Here is a 23,542-nt window from a genome sequence, read left to right as displayed (position 1 = left end):
CAAGCCCTCTCCACAGACAGGCTATGCCAGTGCCCCCCCTCGAATCGTGACAATAAAAACCATACAGTCTGTATCTCAAGCTGGCTATCGCATAAGAGATGCATCCCCTACCAAAAGCACATGGCTCTCATTGATCATCCTCGAATTCATTTCTGACTGCTATTGACAGAACAGTTGTGCTTCGCATTGATGATGTGCTTCTCATGCATTATTGCAGCACGGTACACTCTGCCTGTTGCAGTGACCAAAGTTTTATTTGTGTTTAAATTTTTATTTGAAATTTGAGAGAAAGATTGTGAAAGTGATACAGAGTGGCACTTTGCATGTGAACGCTGCAGGCCTCAGGTTGTCTATTTTCTCACATTTCAATAGAGCAGAAAAGTAGGCGTTAACGGTCGTACATGCGCTGTCTTGGCCTGCCTCCTGCTCCCCCATGGACTTTTTCCTCAAGTATGTCCGTCTTGGAGACTCATACTGCAACCTACCATCTACATGATGAATGATTTTTCATATTAAGTATCATGTTTTATTCATTATATGTTAGAGTTGGAGGCAGGTTAGAAAACCTGAAAAGCTTTTTGCCAAAGCTATTTACAGCACGCAGCATTGCATCCAGAACCAGGGATCTGTAAAATTAGCCTGTAATGTACAGAAAAATATGAGGTATGACTTAAGCTATCCTCATGTAGTTCCTGCTATATTAGGTTTCTAAATAAATAAACATTCATGAATATCTGAATAACTAAAGCTCCTAAATTCACATGTAATATTCTCAGTAATACCCTCTGCAGAAAATGCAAGTATATACACATATATAAAAGGTATCAGTATATCATTAAGTCCCTATTCCATTCTAATCACAAAAACGGAATTAAATTCAATTTGCTTGCACCTGGAACTGTGCCATAATTTTATCTGGTGCCGCATTGTCTGCCCCTGTTTAATTCATTTCATTTTCAGGTAAGACATCTTCAGCATTGCACAGTAGAAAATAATTGCTTCTGCAGCCCAGATTACTGGAATGTAGTTCGCGATCTGTCATTATAGCACTGTGCTCAAAAGCACCAAAATGAAAGTAATCTTAAAATGAACAGTGTTTCATCCTCCAGGTCAGCCTGCTGCCCCTCCAAGTATAGGATGAATAACATCTCCCAGGCCCATTCACATGCAAATCTCTTTCACTTTCTGTACACTAATTGGACCATTTCCTAATAGTTATTAAATTAAAAAGGAACAAGTTGAGTCTTTGTAATGAACAAGTCCACAGTCAGCACACTCTTGCTCAAATCTCTTCATTTCAACAGATAAGAATTTGTTTAGTATGAAATGAATGAATACACTTAAAATATTGTCAGTACTGGCAAGATTTGACCTTTGCTACTCTACCCTGGAAACTATTGATTTCATTTCCAGCTCTGCCCATTCATTACATGTAAGACTTTGCATAAACAATGGTAAATCCCATAATCCCACCGGTGTCCAACATTTGCACTGAACCACTTTGTCTCCTCCAGAAAATGCCCTCTTGAGAAAAGAAACCCCTGACCTGTCCAGATTCTCTCCATACTCCCACCAATTTGGTGACGGTAGAGGACACCTGCAGGAACGGGGACATGAGGAGACGTTACCATGGCAGCCTTCAAGCATTTTGACAGAGCTGCCAAGGCCTGCAAGGTCATGTCCCTCAGAAGCATCTCAAACATTTTAGTAATCTCCAGAGTGCATTACACTACTTCTCACCCTTCAGTGGCGGGGCTGTACTCAGAAGGGGAGCGGGAGTCCATCACACCCATAGTAAAGGTTTCGTGGTGCAGAAAGGGAAGGTAGGGTTGCTAGATGGAGGCTGACATTTGGTGTCTGGAGACATGCGTTTCAAGTGAACTGGTGACTTTAAATTGCCTGTAGTTGCACTGCTGTGCTATATAAAGGGGTGAATGATAGTAGAGAGTTTAGCGTAGTGTATCTTGCAGCGTATGTAGCCTCGGAGAAGGGTGCCAGCCTAATGCTAGTTAACAACCATTGTGCATCGCTTTGGAGAAAAGAATCTGGTAAATGAAAGAGATGTGAATGTGAATACTGTACCTAACCTTGGAGAACAGTGGGTTCTGCTGGCATGTGAAACCCACACAGGCTAAGGGAAGGCGTGCAAGTGCTCTCTTTCACTGGGCTCCAGTAGAACAATATTGGAACAGCAGTAAACTTGGCAGAGGTGGAGCACAGACTGCTGCTGCAGCCGAGTTCAGCCATAGTCCTCCCTAAGGCTGGATTGGCCTTAGGCGAGTAGAACTTTACCGAAACCCTGAACAAACATTTTGATTATTGTAGTTGTGAGAGAAGGAGGTCATTGGAGGACATAAGGGAGAAGACTGGTGTGTCTGACCCCCCCACCCCAAATCAGCTACAATTAAAGAACGTTAAAATATATATACAGTCTGGTCTCTCCAGCTCATCTATGGCGTAACTGTTCACGCATCGTAACTCCAGAAGCATCCCCAGGTACAACCTTTTTTCAGCCATTACTCTGATATTGTACTGTTTGTTTGTGTATCTTATAATATTTAAAAAAAAAAAAAAACTAGATTGGCGGGAGGGTATCGGGATTTGTCTGTCCTGTGTCTTATGCACCTACTCGAACGATGAACCTCGGTGCGGCAAGTGGTAGGGAACAAACTAGGTTTGCTTGAGACGTTCATGTCTGCAACTATGTCTCCTTCTCTCAATGTAATGCATAAATTGTACTTTTTGCTGAGATGTACGTCGCTTTGGACAAAAGCGTGTGCTAAATGAATAAATATAAATGTAAATGTAAAAAGCCTCAGTTACAGGGTTTGCAGCAGACATGGTGGTGGGTGAGAGTTTACATCCTGCAGAATTCTCCAATCAACATTGCATTGTGGGAGACTGACCCTCAGCGTTCTGTGACACAGGCTGGCTGCAGTTTTAGAGAAATAACGAGTGAAGTGACCACTTTCAATCAGGAGGGTAAAGTCTCTCTCCAGAACACTTAAAAATCAGAGCGTGAACCTTCTTCCTAAAGGCCGGAGGCTGCAATCACGGCCCGGTGGTGGACGTGGCAAGGAGCCTGATTGATCCCCACCTGTCTCTCCCCCCCGACAGCTTTAATCTGGGCTCGAGGGAGCTTTGGCCAGTCCCAGCCCCTCTTTCCGTACACTTACAGCTGGAGGTAACATGCCCACAGGCAGCCGCTGCATCTTTCACCCAATTGCCCTGCCCCAGGTCACTACATATGAGTGTGAAAGACCTAATATCATTTTGAAGGTCTAAATTTGTCCTAAATCTACTAACCCTCTAGTATGACCACAGAAACATACCACAGCAAAGAGAATCTGAACCCAGAAAGCCACCGACCGTGGCTGTGAATTTTAACGTTTCCCTCCGCACTGATCGCTAATCAGGGTTTAGTCGTCCTTGCTTTAAAAATGCAGAGCTTGACACCAATTTATAAACCCACTGCAGAATCTCTCCGCAGTGGTCGAGGATTCCTAACTAGCTAAGATTAAGTCTCCTTTGAAAGTATATGCCAGCCCCTCTTTTCTTGTGTGACTAATTATGCAAAGAGCCTAATAAGAGGACAAAGCTGCACAGAACACAGAGGATATTAATCAACGGAGCTCAGATGCTATGCAGGAGCGGGGGTGGGAGTGGGGGAGGGGGGTGGAGGTTACTTAAGCCCTAGCAGTAGCACCGTGTCACTGTGTTTGCTGCATGATTTCGGCTCTTGAGCTGTGTTGCCATGATCCGTCACTTACTCTGTTTAGAGAGTATCGGGGGTCCAGGGACCAAATGTATTGACAAATTACCTAATTAATAGACACAACATAGCAATAGCACAATTAATTACTCATAGCCATTTCCTCATTAGTAGCTAATGGTGTCATTTTTGCTTTAATTCAGCAGAACAGCTGCCTGCATCTTTTGAACGTGACCCATCCAGGTTCCATTACTTTCTGCAGTCCTGGCGAAAGCCATCCTTTTTTTTTATTGGTTTTGTTTACTATTTTGACTGCTTTAGTTGGCGTATCTGGCCGTTTTCATCTAAGGGTCTCTGGATGTTCTCTTTATGGATTTGGCTCTTTTGTCTGTGGGTCTAGCTTCTGAGTGCCAGACAAAGAGCTTGAATTTCCTCATGCTTAGGGTTTTTAAAATAAATCCGCAAAATTATAATCTCTGTGGATTACATTTTTATGTAAATTGCCATACAATCTATTGCATTCCCTCCCAGCAAACTGCAGGAAGTTCTCACTCTTTACAGAACCTGATAGCGAATTCCAGTGTGGTTCGGGAAATGAGACAGACTCGTTCAAAGCAAGTTCTATACCCAAGTGTAAATATCCCACCATTCAAGAGTACTACAAGAAGGTGGGGAAGTGTGTGGGTAGGATGCTGTACTACACAATCAGTTCAATGTTTCCAATGAATTATGACAGTGTTGCTTTGTAGGCAATGAAAAGACACTGTGTTGTGGATAATGCTTTGTGATGGTAAAATAAAACTCCAAGAGCTGAAGAATGTTAAAGTGAATCCTCTTTCCCTACTGGTAACCTTTTAAGATGTGGGTACACTGATGGGATATAGAGGCATAATGAAATTGCATGATCGAGACCCTTTCGATGTTAAGAGCTGCGAAATGCCGAGTTTCATCAAAAAGACTGATTAGGGAATAAATCATTCAGATCCTGCAGTGATTTTGCATATGTGGAGACAGACAGTGATTATATCCATCTTTATCTCTCCATTCATCTTCCCATGAAATTTTTAAGCAGGTTAAACTGTGAGGTGACAGTTTCTGAAGCACTGGCTTGCCCTGTCATGCAGTGAGACCAAAAACAGCAGTCCATTGATTGGCAAGGGATCTCTACTTTAGTGTCAATAGTGTTAGGCTTTGTAAGTTTGTTTGATATCGAAGTTTGTGTTATACTGTATGTTCATCACATGTACCCATATGCAGAGGGGTAAAGCATTGCTCAGTACTTGTAGGTTTGACTTTAATTACCTTGAAACACTCCTCAGGAAATGTACATGGACAGGAAATGGTTTCCCAGGCCTTTGCGTCCCATAACTCTGAGTTTGCTGTAAATTATTTCATGTAATCCAATTTACAAGGAGAGACTCTTCAGAAATTCAGGTCTACAGAGAGCCGGTTCCTGATGGATCACAAGGGTTTACCTATCATCTCATGTTGTATTTATGGGACTTGATACCACAGTGTAAGTAGTTAGAGCCTGTTTTAACCGTGGTGCATCTGAATGCTGACCAGCTAGCCCATCCCTGTATCTTCTGGCCCATCCTCTTAAAATTTAGCAGGCTGGTAATGAGTGGATTGAGCGATAGATATTATGAAACTTTGTCAGCTGCCAAGGCTGCTGAGGATGAGTGTCTATTGACCCCACATTTTTGGGTAAAGGAAAGAAAAGGAATTTACAAACACCATTACACACATCTGTCTGCTTCTTGCCAGCGAACAAGAGATATCCTATAAACCAGCTTAGTGATGTAGTTATGAATCCTGGTTTTCAATTCAAAATACGTCGCACTCAGCTCTTTCGCCACTTCCTAATCGATTATCGAGGTCAGCTATAAGCAATTTAAGCATTTACATTTAATATGCAGAATAAAATTTGGCCCTGTCACCACGATTGAATAGATTTAACTTTTGTTTATTGATTTTAATGCTGGCAATTTTCAGAGCCCCTCTAAGTAATCCCGTGACAGTTTAACAGTAAATGATGCAGCCATTATATTTCACAGCAGTATTTGGGAACAAACGAGGAAAAAATATGATCTAATCGTTTGCAAAAATATCTTCAAAGAATCTGAATTTTCACATAATATTTGAATTACATGTTAAATCAAAATGGGTGTAAATCATGTATCACGTTTGGCTCAGTAGCTGGTTATAGGAGGAATGATATTAGTGGTTATTGCCTTTTTGTATATGCGATCTATACTAATAGCAGCAATAACAATAGGACACGTTAGAGCTTACAGTAACAAGTTACATATTAGATAAGTCAGATCAGTATTTTCTGTATTACCTGGGGTTGTACAAATTGATAATGCATTGATCCCAATATACTCCACATACTGTCAATATCATGGATCAGCTGTCTTTCCAAGAACAAATGTTTTCTGAAGCTGAATCACAATGGTAGAGTCCAGTCAAAACGCATATCTAAAAGGTATCGTCTAGTATCATCGGCGCTAACCGGCAGACAGATTTTTGCACCTCAGGTGATGCAGGTAGGAGAGATCGAGGTGAAACAGGGGACTAAGTCTCCAGGAGGCCTCAACAGAGCTCAGATGGGGCTGTGAGGGGTCAGTGAGCTACATCAAACAAGGACAATGTTTTCAGATATGTGTTTGTGAGATGTAAAGGCAAAGCGAGGTAAGGATGAATATGTGGTCAGGACATGGAATGTGTGTCTTTGAAGATCTAAAACCCTTTAATAATGCGCTTCTTCAGGAGTGGAAAAAATATAGATTTTTTTTCTTATTGATTTGACACAATCTGCCTCTCACTCTGTCAGTGTCATAAGCTTTCTGATATGATAAATTGTACGACTTGGCAAAATCTTGGCACTGTCTTGGCACTGTTTTTAATACATTAGTAAGAATATTGTTGCGCTACATCTGTTTAGCAGGACAGGCCTTGCTTGCACTAGTGAAGAAAAGTACTTGTCAACAATCAAGGTATGAATCATACATTTATTTCCTGACCAGAAGGAAGGTGATCCAAGCCATAAGCACCTATGAAATGAATTGTTAAAGGGTGCATGACCTCAGCCTACACTTGCAGTCATTAAGAGCTGCCACTAAGCTAAATCAATCCATTAAAGCCTACAAACCTTCACATGAATGTTTGAGTTTTGCTTGATAGGGGAGCTGCTTCACAGCGAAGGTTAATGTCACTAAGTGTTATCCTACTGTGGTGCTCAGGATGGTCATCATCCTTAAAACAAGATCTTAACTGGAAGATGTGGTTGTTTTCCTTCCTGATGGGTATGCGATGGTACTGCCTGTCAGGGCATGGATTTTTGTTACTATTCAGTTGGCATCGGAGAATGTCTACTCAATCAGACAAGCCAAAACACTGTGCCTCTAAAGATGGCATTGTAATCAAAAGGGATGAAGTGTTATCCTCTAAGGGCAACTGCCCAATCTAAAGGGCTGAAATTTTGCCACCTGTGAAGCACTGACTCACGCCACAGTCATCTCATGGTAATTACTTATCCCACTCAATATTCAATATGTTAAGCTATCAGTTATCAAAGTGGCAGCAACATGATACAGCAGAAAAGAAATGTGAAACTAGTCTGTGATCACCAATCTTAATTTGTAATGCCTTTTTTTGGTGAGTTTCATTTCACCACTTTGTCGGTGAAGGGAGTGTATGACTTCAAATATCAGTGTGGGGCAGACGGATATATCGTTGCACATTTGCAGGAATTGCCAGACTTTATTCCCACTGGTGGAGTGTAGAGAACTGAACAGTGTCCGTGGTGGGTTTGTAACTCAACACACGGTGGAGAGTACAGCAGTGGCCACTCCAATGGTCCTGTTAGACATCCACAGGCTAACTGGACTCATTCAGAATGCTCTCAATATTGATAGGCGCAAAAATAAATAAAACTTCCCATTTGTGGTGGTTGGGTTCTTTTTTTTTTTTAGAAACCACAAGGAAGGTATGTACACCAGTGGTTCTTAACACCACTGACAATGCGACATGGTAATGGATATGCTTCTATGGTTGGTGATGGCTAATAAAATATTTTACTCTGAGCAATTTCCAGTGTATCATGTTCTCCTTCTGGGAAGAAATATTCATTTAGTTTTTGTGCTAAGATAAGCTCAAGCAAATTGTTGCCTTGATTCCAGGAAGGTGACTGTTGCTGCCACTTGGCACATTTCATAATCATTGTCACATTTTAGCTCTACAACAGCCCAGCCCATCATGTGGAATATGTGCTCAGCAGCACCTTCATCTATCCTAACTGACATGCATCACATTGACCAAATAAAATACATAAAGCCCAATACCTCACCTCTCATTCTAACGGCATCTTTGATTTGTCTTTAGTCAACAACGAGCTGAATTCAGTGGCCAGTCAGAGGTATTTTTCAGTTTCTGTGTCAGTAAATTAAATTAGATTTATTCACTAAGCAACAGATGCTTGATGCTCTCGTCTCTTACTCTGCTGTGACGTGGATTTGTTGCCAGTTGCAAAATGGATCAGGTTGCATAATGTTGGTTGACTCGATGGATACAATCATGTTTTAGGCTGTTTACCCTTGGATTCTGGTAGTTAAAAGTGTGCATCCATTCGAACAAGCTTCCTCCAGAGAGCAGCCAAAGGAAAGGGTTTACAGGCCATATGGACCACAACATTGTCACACTCTGATAGTCTGGCACAGGTCGAGGGTTTTGTTCCAGCTTCCTTTTCTGCTCCAGTCACGAACAGGGCTTTTCAGTACACCGTGCTGAAGTGAAGCAGCAGAAAGGAATGAGATAATGGCTCTCTACACTATCCTCAGGCAGCCTTGGACCTTCCAGAACACATTGTTTTAATTGTGGTCATTTTCACACAAAGCACAAAACCAGTTCTATTGTACATTCTGACATGTGCCCGGGAGTTAGGAACATACTCCTTCAGACCTTCAGGGATACTTCTGCTGAGCCGTAATATGTCAGCTGCCCTGCAGATTGCACCCAGCCTTGAACTGGCCTGATCAATGCCCTGCTGGAAGTGTATCTCGTCTCCTTAAGGATGCAGTGTGAATTTCAGTTTTCAGAAGCAGTCACTGGATCAATAAAAGGCCATGCAAAAGTATTCAAGCCTTAGACCAGCTCCCATTTTACTGAATTACAAATAGTACACTGAATTTCATTCTCTGTTTTTATAATTAAAAAACATTTTTAAGAAAAAAAAAATGAAATATGCTGTTTGCACAAGTTCTCAAACCCCACACATTAATACTTGCTGGAGCATCCTTTTGTTGAAACTGCAGTTCTAAGTTTTTTGGGGTAAGTATGTACCAGTTTGCATTCAGTTCAGTGGTCACTTTGCCCCTTTCTTCAAGGTAAATTTGCTCCAGGTTTAGTCAGTCTGGTTGGATAATGCTTTTGGACTGCAGTTTTCAAATAGTGTTGCGTATTCTCAATGGGATAGAGGACAGTACCACGCCTCGGCACAGATTCTCATCTGCAGACATGTCAAGTACATGCAACGTAAGGTTCACCAGTGAGCGACTCCTATTGGTTGCTGAGGGTTTGCTCATCTGCTCTGATGGTCCTACCTCAATCTTTCTGTTAGGATGTGGTCATGTGTCCTGAAGCAATCACTATGGAATTGTCGTGTGCATTGTCTGTAGTCCCCATAACAAGGACCATCCAGTACTCTGGCAATTGTTTACCCTGTTGCTGTTTTTTTGTGTGGTAGACATTGAAATCTTTAACCTAGCAGGTGGGAACCTACAGAAACATTAATAGTCAGGTTTATTTGTTTTTTAAGAGCCATTTTCCTGCATTCCTTCATTTCTGACTGTTTGTTGGAAAACTGGCCTGGTGGTGAGCGGTGAGCTAAAATGAGTTCAGGGTGAAGAAAATCACACCACATTGTAGCAATTCAAGCATGTGGGCCAGCAGTAGAAAATGCAGAAAGCATCATCTCATATTGATGGTTTGGTGCGCATCAGCGCAAGTATGTTTGGGGTAATGATGCAGACAGGGATAAGCATTGTAATTCAGACATCGTGAGCATGTAGTTTCATCCGTCTCAGATTCTCCTTTCACATTCCACTGAATATGGTTTTTTAATAGCGGGGGTAGCAGACGGGTCGAAGAGGGGGGAGGGGGTTATGGTTCAGCATTACTGTCAAGGACAGAGGCCATCCCATTTCAGAGCTTTCTGAGTTTGGTACCTCATGGAAAACTCCATTCAGAAGGGCGCCACGCACTACGGTCACAGGGGTGACGCTCTGAACTCTGTCTCCGACAAGCAACACACTTGTGCTGAACTTCAGTAGAACCTGCTCAGGAAGAACAGCACCGCAGCAGGTCTCCCTGCTGGGAATTACTTACACTGAGCGGTCGAGACAAGTTCTTATTCTAGCCATGCTGCACTGCCGCACACGCCACAGCTGCACACATCACAGGAACACACATTACACCCACACATGCCACAGCTACACACGCTACAGCCGAGCATGACTGAGCCACAGATGCTGTAACCACATGCACAAATGTGCCGAAAAGCTAACTGAAGCCGCATAGACTTAAAAATGTGACAAGCGTGCAGAGTAAAATCTGAGAAATTTCAAAGGCATTCGCCGCCGTCGCACACTGTATCAAGACACTGTGGTACTGCGCAATCACTGTAGACAAAAACCAGCCTTTGTCATGCAGAGTACAGATCTGTAGCCTCCCCAGACCCAATGGGCCGACTGATTACATTCCCTACAGCTGGCAGTGACATACTGAACAGGCCCTTTGCTTGATCAACAATTGCTAGACTGCGGCTCTGGAAAAGAGCAAGCTTCTCAATAGTGTCCTCAAGGGAAGAGGGGCTTGGACATCACTTCTGTTACTTCCCAGAGCACGGCCGATGGAGCCGATTAAAAGTGTGGGGTGAGGGAAAGTGCAAAAGGGTCAGCAAATCAAACTGGCCCAGCAACAGCCAACCCACCAGTGTGTTTCCACTGACCTTGTATGTTGTGAAGGAAAATGGTTTCTGTATCTGGTTTTCCAGACAAACTGCTCAAATAGAAGAGTCTCTGAAAAGCACACTGATTTACATTTCCACTTACATTAATTAATATAACAGATGCTTTTCTCCAAAGCAACATACATCTCAGAGAAAATACAATTTGTGCATTGCATTAGGAGAAAGAGAGACATAGATGCATATGTGCGATTCTTTAGTACAGCTAGTTTGTTATCTTCACCATATACACCGATTTAGCTGCATAAAACTTTACCAGAATATCAACGATTCTTAATCACCTCCCGAGTAGTTTTTTTTTTTTTGAGATACTGTACCTATAAACGTTTATGTTACATTGCAGGAGTAGCTGTGTAAAAGATTGATCTGGGCATGATCTTAAAGTTATAATGCATGAACATTTATACCATACATGAACTTAAGAGATCATGGGCAAAGTGAGTCTGGAAGAGGTGAGTTTTCAGACCCTTCTTGAATGTAGACAGTTTCAGCAATTCTGAGTGAGAGGGGGAGTTCTAGTTCCACCACAATGGAACCAGAACCGAGAACCTCTGTGCTTTACTTTTCGTTCCAGGACCACCAAGCGGGCAGAGGTAGATGAGCAGAAGGGGTCTGGTTTGGGTGTAGCGGTTGATAAAGTTTTGTAAATAGTTGGGAGCAGTTCTATTGATGCATTTGTAGACGATAACCAGGGTCTTAAATTTGATCCGGGCAGCTATAGGAAGCCAGTGCAGAGAAACGAGTAGAGGAGATACATGGGAACACTTTGGCAAGTCAGACACAACTCGGGAAGCAGCGTTCTGTACCAGTTGTATCAGCTCTGATACCCGAAAACCTCATTTCTGCTTTAAAGTTATGTAGATCTAGCAGGAGTCAGTACATAAATTTGCTGATGACACCAAACTGAATTGGAAAAATATTAAGGGGTTTTCCTGGGATTGGTGCCACAAGAACAAAAAAACTACAACATAATGAACTTATTTTTAAACCAGAGGGAATATCAGACAAATGTTGGAGTAGAGGCACATTTCCATCATCTTCAGTCAGCCTTTTGGGGAATGAAAATCATACACAAGCAGCAGAACATTTCAGAGAATGTAGCTGGTGATTAAAAAGTTCTACACTGAGTCTGTGCATAGTGTCCTGGATAAGCTATGGCTGAGAAAATCTACATTTACGAGTGTTTCTGTCCTAGAAATGGGGAAAATACAATGTCTGGGGGGAAAACCTTTTATTCATAAAGTGCATTCATGAAGCCTTTGATTGCATCAACCATTTTAAAATGTGGAACATGCTCAAAACTGGAGGAACCACAGATCCTTTTCCTGTTAAGTAACTTGTACACTTGTACAGATAGAAACCAAGTTTTCAGTTAGTGTGAAACAAGGTTGCATACTTTCTCCTTACCTTTTTAGCTTATACACTGAGCACATTATGAGAGAAGCAAGGTTAAAGAAAAGTTGATTCAAAATTAGTGGAAGCAACATCAATAATTTCCATGCTGATGACACCACACTAATAGCAGGTGATGAAGATCTTAAAAATCCTATTTTAAAATGTCAAGGTGTGGAGTAAAATTGAGCTCTGATTAAATGTGAAAACAAAAATGATGACAGCTGGAACAGTTTTAGTGTTGACAGTGAAGACACAGAAGTTGCTGACAACTTCCGCCTCTTGAGATTAGTGATGAACAACATGGGATCTAGCAGTCAAGACGTAGACTGGAGACAAGCAGTTGGCAGAGCTGCAATGAAACATCTGTAAAAGGTCTTCAAATGTGCTGATTTATCCACAAGGACAAAGATTAGAACAGTTCTTTTCTATAATGTTATATGAGGGTGAAGGTTGGTGAAAAAAGAGAAGAACAGTCTTCTTAGAACTGTGGTACTAGAGGAGACTTTTAAGGACGCTATGGACTGGCAGGAAAACAAAGGCATGGATTCTGGATCAAAACAGGCTGAAACTCTCATGAGAAGCACAAGCGATGAGACTGAGGTTTGGGATTCTCCCGAAAAGACTGTAATGTTTGGAAATGTCAAAGGAAAGAGAAGAAGAAGAGAATAACGAGCACCCAAATGGATGGACTCAAAGCGACAAGGAACACACACCTTTTTAATCACTAAGGACACAAGTGGAAGACAGAAGCTTCTCAAGACAATCAATTTAAGTGTTCACCAAGAGTCGACATCGACTCAACGGCACCTAACGTGTATGTAGCGTCTGCAACTGCACATTCGCAAAGTTGCTTGTGAAAATGTTTGTTGGTGAGGGTTAAGGTTAATGTCAGTGTTTTTCATCAACGCTGTGTTTTGTGTGGGTGTACAGGAACATGCCCTTTGGGTCTCAGTAATTGGGCCAAAAAAGGATAAGAAACTCTTTAAATTGTGCCTCTTTTAATGGCTTGAAGTAAGCTGCTCATGAAAACTAAAAGGAACTGTACTTTTTAAACTGTGTCGCAGCACAGGAGTAAAGAACCACATCGTGCTCAGATGTCTTCTCTAGCAACAAATCCACAGAGCTATGAGCTGAAATGATGCAGTCATAATTTTTTTTTCCAAAAGCACTAAGGGCAACAGCGTTCTATCATGTTTTTTTTCTCCGCCAAACAGTGCTGCTGCAAAGTGCCTATCTTTGCTATTGTTTGGGTCACAGTCAATATTTGGGTGTGCAGCAGCCATTGCGTCTTGTTTACAAAACTGTTTATGATTCAGTTTTTTCCCCCATGTTAAAAAAAAGTGAGCACCAAGTGGAATTACTCCTTAATGACTACAGTATTAACTGCAGTATTCATGATTACCAGTACTGTTTCATTTTACACTTACTGCACAGTACATTAATCTATATCAGTATTTTAACTTGAATGTGTGGAAATATGTGGGAAAAAATACACACACACACACACACAGAGTCTGAAACCACTTGTCCCAAGTGGTGTCTCAGCAAACCGGAGCCTAACCCAGCAACACAGGCCGGAGGAGGAGGGGACACACCCAGGACGGGACGCCAGTCCATCGCAAGGCACCCCAAGCGGGACTCGAACTCCAGACCTACCAGAGAGCAGGACCCGGCCAAACTTGCTACGCCACCGCACCCCCATCTTGGAGAAAAAAATAACAAATCCATATTATACATTTGTGCATGTAAATTTTTATATACGTCCTTATGGTTCATGAGATACAGTATAAAGGGATTTTCCACTAACAGCAGTTTCGACTTGCTTACGAAGTCATCAGAACAGGACTCTGTCGTAAGTGGAGGACCAGCTGTGGAGTGAGACCATCTGTCCGGTCTTGCAGTAAATTCTGCCCCCTGCTGGTCTGTCTGCTAAACCCCCGCCCAGAAAAAAAAACCTGCCCCCTCACCCTGAAGAGGTAGTGGTGCTCACACATTTCTGCACTCTTTCCACCTCTTGAAGGGTGCGTGTCAGAAAACACGCAGCCACTCAGAATCTCCGATCTCGGAGAGCAGTTTCAAGGCCACGACCCTCAGGTTAATGAATTGAAGCTCAGCATCTTTAATGATGTGTGTGTGACAGGTTCGGCGAGGATCCTGGGACCGTGCGCGAATTTGCCGACTGGCATTTTTCAAAGTGATGTTGTGTTCTCCCCATCAATGATTTGCTTTGCACAATTTAGCCCAAACAGCTCAGCGGGGGTAGTTCTGACATCAGAGATTGCTCCCGTTCTTTGCGGTTATTTACCACTGAATAGACTTCATAATAACACTCTGCCAGGCTTTCAATTGTGGCTTCTGCAGCACATTTTACCAGATGTTCTCAACAGGGAAATAATTGGATCTGTGAAACAGAGAAAGCGCAGTGTAAATATTTACGTTTCTCCATCTATTACACAGTGCCACGTCTTGCCTTCATATATAACCAGAATCAGCCGTGCCTGAAACAAGCGAAGAAGCCCTTCCCCATTAGCGCTGATCCCTGGCCCAGCAGCGAGGAGAGGTTTCTACGGAAGTTTCCAGAAAACATCAATGAATAAAGAGCAGCATAAGTAATGGTAACAATGTCCTAAAGGGAGACATTTTTGTCATTAAACTACTGATGGAGTCTTATTCTGCGCAGGCGTTGTCTGTCTTGTGAGAGATGTATGATGTCTGGCCTTAGTACCCGGAGCAGGCGGAGGGAGGCGATAATGCTGTTAACAGGTGTGATGAAGGTCCTCGTGTTTGAGCCAAGCAGGCCGGCTTCATCCGGCGCATACATTTGTTTCTCAGCTGCCGATAATCTGTCGGCAGCCTTGCTTTAGTCAGGCTGTGAGAGCCAGGGGAGTCACCGCGATTAACAGTCGTCAGCGTCACAGCCCCGCCACGATCACAGCTGTCCCCCCGATCTCCAGCTTCATCCGGCACCCTCCATCACGTCCCGCCCTCCCTCAGTCCTCTCACGCCGGCCGAGAACAGCCGAGGCTTTCTTTTCCGTACGAGTTATTCAAGCGAAGAGTTGAAAGACGACGACTATGTCCTGCTTGGGCCGGGCAGCCTGCCTGCGGCGAGGGTGCGGTTTTGCACCGAGAGCCATGATGGTGGTTTGCTTCTAGTTGGAGGCATTGTGCTCTTTTGTGACTTCCTTGTTCCTCGACGTCGCCTACTCCGCGTAGATCTGCTTTCGGATGGGAGGAGGCTCCTCGCTCTGCTCTCCGGAACCTAGAATGAGCCAACGGAACGGTGGCGCAGTGACAACTTTTATATCTCCCTGAGCGTTCGGTCCTTTGTGCTCCCGAGTGTGCGCGGTGTCAGTGATTGATACGACAGGGGCTGACAATCCCCAGATCCAAACGCTCCCCTCCCTTCCCTCCACCCACTCTGTTGACCCATGCGACTGACGGTGGCAGCATTACGACCAATTAGGCCGCGGGCCCACGGAAGAGCAGTCTTTTTCTCCCTCTCGTATTGACGGGGGATCGATTGCCAGTCGGACCATATCGCTCCTCGCGAGGGTCGCCGGGACTGCCGGCAGAGCCATGTACTCCATTGCGGAACCCGGGGGGGGGGGGGGGGTGGGGGCTGTGACAGGGGACGGGCGGGGCTCCTTTGGACGCGGGTGCGTCGGTCTCGGGCTCATAGCTTTTCCGTCATACGTCTGTTGTGCCGAGCGGCACGGGGACTTTGAGCACATCTTGACTGGCAGGTCCAACAAACGCAGGAGGAATAACCACACAAGTACAAAGTGTTTTTCCCGTTTCAAAGTCCCTTTCAGCAAAGTGATCAAAAGGAATTTAAAACAAAGGGAGCAAAGCAAAAATTTTTGCTTTTCTGACAAAAGTTTACGTTTATGACAAGTGTTTGCTGAGTTGACAAAAAGCAGGGGCTTTTGCTTGAAGCCATCGGTTGAAATTTTCATTGTAGCACCGCAGATGGGCAGCGTGCGGGAAAACAAATTCAGAATTATCCGAGCTTGGGCCCGGTCGCACCGCTCAGACGCGACACTCCGAAAGTCCGTTTCCAGCTGCTGCGCGCGATGGTCTCCGTTTGCTGCAATAAAGCGGAACGCGTCCGTGTATTCCGCGACAGGCTCTGGCTTCGCTGAGCAAATGAAGATGCTGACAATACCGTATGTAAATGTAGAGTAATATAGACGTAAGCGAATGTGTGGCGTGCAGCACTGCTCGTGGCCCTGTAGTTCGGCCATGCGCCGACGCCCCCGAGGTCCGTCTTGAGAGGCCTCTCGCTCACAGCCGTTTGTCATCCGCCGTCCTTGTCCTACTTCCCTTCCCAGGGCCGCTGCCTCCCCCGCCTCCTCCCCCCAACCCTGGGCTCGCTTCACACCAAGGGTAAAGAGACAATCATCACCTGCGAGTCCACGGCCTCCTTTCAGATGTCACCGTGTTGCCACTCGATGATGGGCCGGCTGCATGAGGGTGGGATGCTGTCGGGTTTCTGTGCTGCCCATCACTGCCACACTGAAAATACCCACAGCAAAAACAGCAACGTCCTTTTGTTTCATACCATACCACCCCACACACACACACACACACACACACACACCATCTGAAAACGCTTCTCCCATACGGGGTCGCGGGGAGCCGGAGCCTAACACGGCAACAAAGGGCATAGGGGGGAGGGGACACACCCAGGATGGGACGCCCGTCCATTGCATGGCACCCCAAGCGGGACTAGAACCCCAGACCCACTGGAGAGCAGGACCCGGTCCAACCCACTGCACCACCACACCCCCCCCCCTTCATACCACCTCTTTAAAACTTTTTTTTAAATTATTATTTTGCCTCTTAGCCGCTGTATTGAGTGTAACGAGAAGAGAAGACGAGCGTGGGGGCTCTCGGGGCGGTGTGTTTGTGTATGTGCGTGTAACATGTTTGTGCTCACGTTGGCGCCTCGCCTCATCCCCTTGCAGAAAGGTGCTCTGTGGGTGAGAGGGAGGTGTGAGGGGCACCCCAGGACAGAGGGGTGGGGGTTCACTCCTAACGGAACAGTGAACACGCGGTCCTTACCGCCTATGAGCTGTCCCCCACTAATTGGAGTTTTTAAATCCTTCCGACAATAGTGTTGCTTTGCAATAAAGGCTGCCAACTGATACAGAACGCGCAGCTAATTAACAGAGATAGATAATGCTTAATTAAAACCTCATAAAGGCAGACCTTAAGTGAGACATCATTCCAGGCCCATTTGCACAGTGGCTTTTGTGAGGACCCTCAGTATTTTTTGGAGGGGAGAGGGATAGGAGGGAGAACATCCAAAGAATGCACAAGGCTCAGAATTATCATAATAATGATGGTAGCTGCGAACATGGCACTGTGGTGTAGTTAGAGGACAGCGAAGGACACCAGCAAGCATGCAGACAACAAAGGATACCTTTGTAGGTTTTGCCCCAGGTGGCTTTGACATCCTCAAAAATGTAATCGATATTTACTGTGTTCCCAAAAAAAAAAAACAAAAAAAAAACCGTGCCATCATATCCATCACTTCACCCAGTAGCGTCACCGGAAACACTGCGAAAAGGAACACGTAAATGAAAAATTTAACAGAACCATGTCTGATTGAATTGTGCTGAAGGTGTCATTTTCTTGCTTTCCGCCCTTCACTGTCTGTTTTGCTGTGCTTCTGTTATTGTTTCCATTGAGTCCATGTCAGCCCATGTCAGCAAGCCATGCTCAACGTGTCAGAACGTAAGACCTCCCCGAATGACAAATTGGTTGGCTTCGCAAAGTGTAACGCATGCATCTTTCAAATCCCATTCTTTCTCATGAACCATTTTTGTCTTGATGGTATCTCAGACCCAACACGGCAAAGGTTTCCACTTGGCAATAGAAATAAAGAATGGCGAAGTGGCCAAAAACACATTTGTCCCCGTTTCGGAGATAATTGGCCCAAAGAAAAGGTGATACAGAAAATGGTTCTTTAAAAAAAATGACCTCTATGGCAGACACTGTGTTTCTGTTTGTGGGATGATGTATCTTTCTAATGATTTGCAGTAATCCAGAGATGATGGTCTGCATGGTGATGCCCTGTTTCTCCTCTCCCCATTTATCCTCTCCAGGAAACTGGCCGTAATATGCTTAGCAAGGAGGAATTATTTTTAGGACCCATGGGTCACATAGCAGAGCTCCGCTCTCCTTGTTAGGAAATAATTTCCAATCCAGATTGCTTTTCATGGAGTCAGTTCTTCATTTCTGGGAAGTGGGATATAATCAGGAAAACTGTAACAGGTTACAGATGCAGAATGCCTCCATGTAACCAACCCCCCCCCCCAAACCATAGGTCTTTTCCAAAGAAGACTCGTGACCCCATCCAAATTCTTGACCTTTTCCAGGCTTGTCAGACCTGTGTTCACATCCAAATCTTCAGAATTCATTGTAATGCTTAATGGTTTTTTGACCCAATTAAACAAAGGTTACTCTCCTCGTTGTTAAGAAATCAATATCTAGACACCCTTGACCCACAGATTCCATGTTCATTTTCTTCTCTGTCCGGTGGTCGGTGATCTACAGCTTGTTATTTTTCTCGGCATCCATCTATCCATCCATCCAGTTTCAATAACTGCTTGTCCTGAGCAGGATCACGTTGAACTGGAACCTATCCCAGGAGCACTGAGTACCGGGGGGGGTACACCCAGGTCAGGACAGCAGTCCATTGCAGGGTAACCACACACACACACTACGGGCAATTTACCGTCACCGGTTCACCTGAATTGCATGTCTTTGGGCTGTGGGAGGAAACTGGAACACCTAGAGGAAACCCATGCAGACAAACGTGCAAGCTCAATACAGAGCGAATAGGGATCGAACCCATGTTCGCTCACGCAACCCAGGTGCTGAGAGGTGGCAGTGCTACTCGCTGCAACACCTTTCTCTTGGCATAATCTTGCATATTTAGAATAATGTGTATCTTCCAAACCTTGAGCAAATCTCACATGGAATAGTAAAAATAACAAACACACCAACAGTCTGAAACCGCTTGTCCCAAGCGGGGTCGCAGCAAACCGGAGCCTAATTCGGCAACACGGGGCACAAGACTGGAGGGGGAGGGCAGACACCGAGGACGGGACGCCAGGGTGTCACAAGGCACCCCAAGCAGGACTCAAACCCCAGACCCAGCAGAGAGCAGGCCCTGGCCAAACCCGCTGCGCCACCGTGCCCCCTCAAGTAAAAATAAATAAATAAATGAATAAATAAAGTATCTTACCCCATAACATCCTACAAAAGTCCCAGTGTAACAGACCTCTCCCACTTGGTTCTTCAGCATCCAGTCCCCCTGAGACCACCTGCCTGCTCACATGGAAAGCACCTCCTGAGGCCCACCACCATGTGCACTGCGGTGTTGATTCATCCGCAGCCTGCGGCAGTTAGCTGGATGGCTGGGAGTGAGCCGCCATTGCGTGGGGAACGGGGGGGGAGAGAATGCCTCCTGCATCGATCACGGAGAAGCAGCACAAAGGAAACAAATGGCATGGGATACCTGGGATTCACCGGCAGGCCACACATCTGCAGGAAACAAACATAGTCCATTTGTGCAACTTAGCACCCTCGTCTCTTTCTTTTTATTCCACCGGGCCCTTTTGTAATGACTCCTACACGCTATTTCTGCATGTACAGATCTATAAAATCCACATCCAACTGTAAAAATTACAGCAAGAAATTGCCAACGAATAGCAAGGTTTTATTGGTCTAGAGGACTAATTAACTAGAAAGGCTAAACAACAAAAATATTTAGTTTTCTAAACAAACTTTTTTTAGGTTTTTGACGAGCAGCAACAGCAATGCATGTGATTTCTTTGGCAGTAGAAACACAAAAGTAACTTCAAGGACTGTGTGGCTAGTTCTTCTACGACAGATATTCTCATATAAGCTAAGTAGGATGTATTGATTCACTGGGCGATATCAAGCCGTTCTTCCTCTGAAAAGTGGAGACTATAACATGTACCGTTGTCTTTGTTGAGTTATGTGGCTTTAATGTTGGTTTTTCAAAACTCTAGAGAGCCACTGAGATCACTTAGCTTTGTGATTCACTATAGAGGGGGATGAGCTGATGAAATGGTTGTTTTTCATTGGCTAATTTCCACACCCAATGGAAAGAAAAATTACTTGCCTTTAATGTGGAGAAAAAAACTTTCCCTTATGACATCAGCTAGTAATTAACTCACAAGTATTTGAAGGCAATTAAAACTTTAATGTGATGGTATTAACTACAAGTGTCCCTCTTTTTGTTTAACTCAGAGCAGAGTTTAAGATCCCCCCCCCCCCCCCAAAACCCAAAAGCACTTCACTGATATGTTTACAACAAAGTGCCGAAATTAGGTCCACCCAGAATACTCATGTCGCCATGTGAATTATTCCGTGTCTCAGTCTCCGACATCAAGGGTTCTCCCGTCCCGGTTCTTTTCACTCGGAATCCTTTGTTTCAGTCAGCTGAGCTCAGACACGCGAAGGTGAGGCTGTACCTGCGCTAGGTTTACGATTCCATCAGCATCAGTAGAATTTACACGTGTACAAAAGGACAGTCGATATACCTAGCATAGTACGTCTCCCAACACTGCGCTGACACACGAGCGTGACATATGAAAAAAGATTTCCATAATGATGTAATTGTATTTCAAGGAAATGAAAATATGCCAATCTGATTAGTTCATCGCTTTAATCAGGTGCAGTTTCTCAACCTGCATTTCATTAGATCCGAGCTGAACAATCAAAGGGCCGTGTGTAATCCCCTGAGGGACACCCCTCGTGGCAGTGTGTAGCACGCTGAGCGACGCGCCAACAAGAGGCTACGTGAGTCATCTTCCCAGTGAAGTCCTCCATTCACATTCTCCCAGACAGCCTGTTAGATCATAACTGACAGCATTGATTTTCCTGAACAGATGAGCTTTTTAAGGTTATCATCGGGGGATCAAAATGCTCAGGTCCCTGTTGGATGTCACGGTGTATCCTTCATGGAAATCAGCGAGAGGGGGAGAGTTGATACAGGGGGATTATTATTGGTTATTAGGGTTTACATAACAGAGTGACCTCGATTTTCACTCCTGTTTCTGTTTGCAAACCAGATCTGCCAGAAGAGAACACAATACGATCTTATGTAACTCTCTCTGCCTGCCCCTAGATAGGGCTGAGAAACAATAGTGTTGCCCTGTAGTGTGGCAGTGCTTTGACTGTTCCAGGCCAGCAATCACATTTAAATGTCAAGCTGATATCATAGGAGGACAATGAACACTCTTCACCGCTGGACCACACTAGAAACAGCGAGGGATGGTGCAGTGCTGAGCTGGGTGGGAAGTTGATGCCACGTCGTTAGGAACAATGGGACTAGCTCATTCACAGTAACACACAGTGTAATGCACAATGGGATTTGCTTCTTCAGTTTAGCACATGGTGTGGCATACAATGGGATCCGCTAATTCAGAAAGCAACACCCATGGAGTTTTCCCCGAAGCAGGCAGGAACGCATACGGAGTTTCTCAGACACTCCTTGCTGGTGCAAAATGTGGGCTTATGTTAGTCCAGGTTCAGGACCCAGGTTCCTATAATAACCATCTTTTCCAATGATTTCAGGTTTTCTTAGATTTCATCTGTTGTTGAATTCATTCTTTAATTTGGCCGTGTTGGTGGCAGGTCAAGGCCATAAATAAAGTATCATCATGTCAGAAGAAACTCTTTACAAATGACCACTATGGGTTCTTTTTCTTCTTTCTGGGAAAGTACATACATACTGACTGAAACTGCTTGTCCCAAGCAGGGTGGCAGCAAACTCAAGTCTAACCCAGCAACACGGGGCATCAGGCCGGAGGGGGAGGGGAAACACCCAGGATGGGACACCAGTCCATCACAAGACACCCCAAGCAGGACTCAAGCCCCAGACCAACCAGCAAGCAGCCACAGGCCAAATCCACTGCACCACCGCACCCCCAGGGAAGAAGTACTGTTACACATATTACTTGAGCTCTAAAAATGGTATTTTCTGGGTTCCTCAGCAGATTTACACTCTGTGGTAAGCTTTATCTAAAGGAAGTGTTTGACTTGTATTTTTTTTTTTTGCAAATTCTTGGTTTGGAAGAGTAGAGAAAAAACGAGGAATACGCTGTACTGCCAGCAAGCAGAAGGCTGGTGAAGCACTTGAGTACTAATATATTCATCCTTCTCCAGTTTTGGTGGGCCTGCTAACAGCGAGTTTATGTCTATAAGGTAACATCACGCACTCTCCCCATCTCTGGGGAGCCTCACATCAGCATCGTCAAAAAGCAGCTACGCTCCACACCTGTCAAAATCCCAGATCCATTTTCAGCTGCAAACAAGGAATATGTTAAAGATTTAATACACAGAATTTGTTGGGCAAAGCCTGAACTAAGCTAATCAGCAGGTAGAATACATGTACATTAGTTTAATGGAGCAAGGCCTAGACAGGTCAAGATTCAAGATTCAAGAGATTCACAAGAGTTTATCGTCACGTGTACAGTAAAGTTTGTTACACCGTACAATGAGATTCTTACTCTGTGAATCCTCTCAGCAGCCTATGACATAAATTATAAGGACATAAGGAAAGAAAAACACAAGGAGAACAGAGGGCGTAAATCACACATTTACAAAAATGACTACAGACAGAATATAAAAACAAAATCAATCACTCACACACACTTTCAGAACCACTAGTCCCATACAGGGTTGCAAGGAACCAGAGCCTACCCGGCAACACAGGGAGTAAGGGGACACACCCAGGACAGGACACCAGTCCACCGCAAGGCACCCCAAGCAGGACTCAAACCCCAGACCCACTGGAGAGCAGGACCCAGTCCAACCCACTGCGCCACCGCGCCAACACTAAAAACACAATCATTCCGATCTTTCTGTGTTCTGGAGTGTTGCTCAAGTGAAAGGTGTGTACTGTTTCGAGGATTCAAAATCAGATGCAGCTAGCTTTAAAGAGTTAAATGCAGTGGTCTGTATTAATTGCACTAATGCACGTGGGAAGGCAGAGCACGACATAAACAGAAAACAACACGCGCTGCATGCACTCCTACAGAATGTACAGAATGAAGCACAACGCACGACCTTTACCATATTAGGAACATCACACACGCACGCAGCAACGCCCACATCTGCTTATCATGCTGGTAACCATGCCACCCTAACACATACGCCTAGTTACTGTTAACAAACACCCAGCTGCCATGGCTCCCCAACTCAAATTCCTTTCTCTCCGACTCTTCACCCAGCCTTAACGTTCCTCAATAAAGACTACCGAATCCAGAAATCCTGAGCCGATGTCCTCCTGTCCCAGAACCAGTACATCTGTCACATGCATAAGCGGTGAATTAATGAAACTGCGGGAGTGCGTAGCTCCTTCTG

Source organism: Scleropages formosus, chromosome 15, assembly GCF_900964775.1.
Source record: "Scleropages formosus chromosome 15, fSclFor1.1, whole genome shotgun sequence".
NCBI lineage: Eukaryota > Metazoa > Chordata > Actinopteri > Osteoglossiformes > Osteoglossidae > Scleropages > Scleropages formosus.
The sequence above is the reverse complement of the archived record's forward strand: the minus strand, read 5'-3'. Positions refer to the sequence as shown.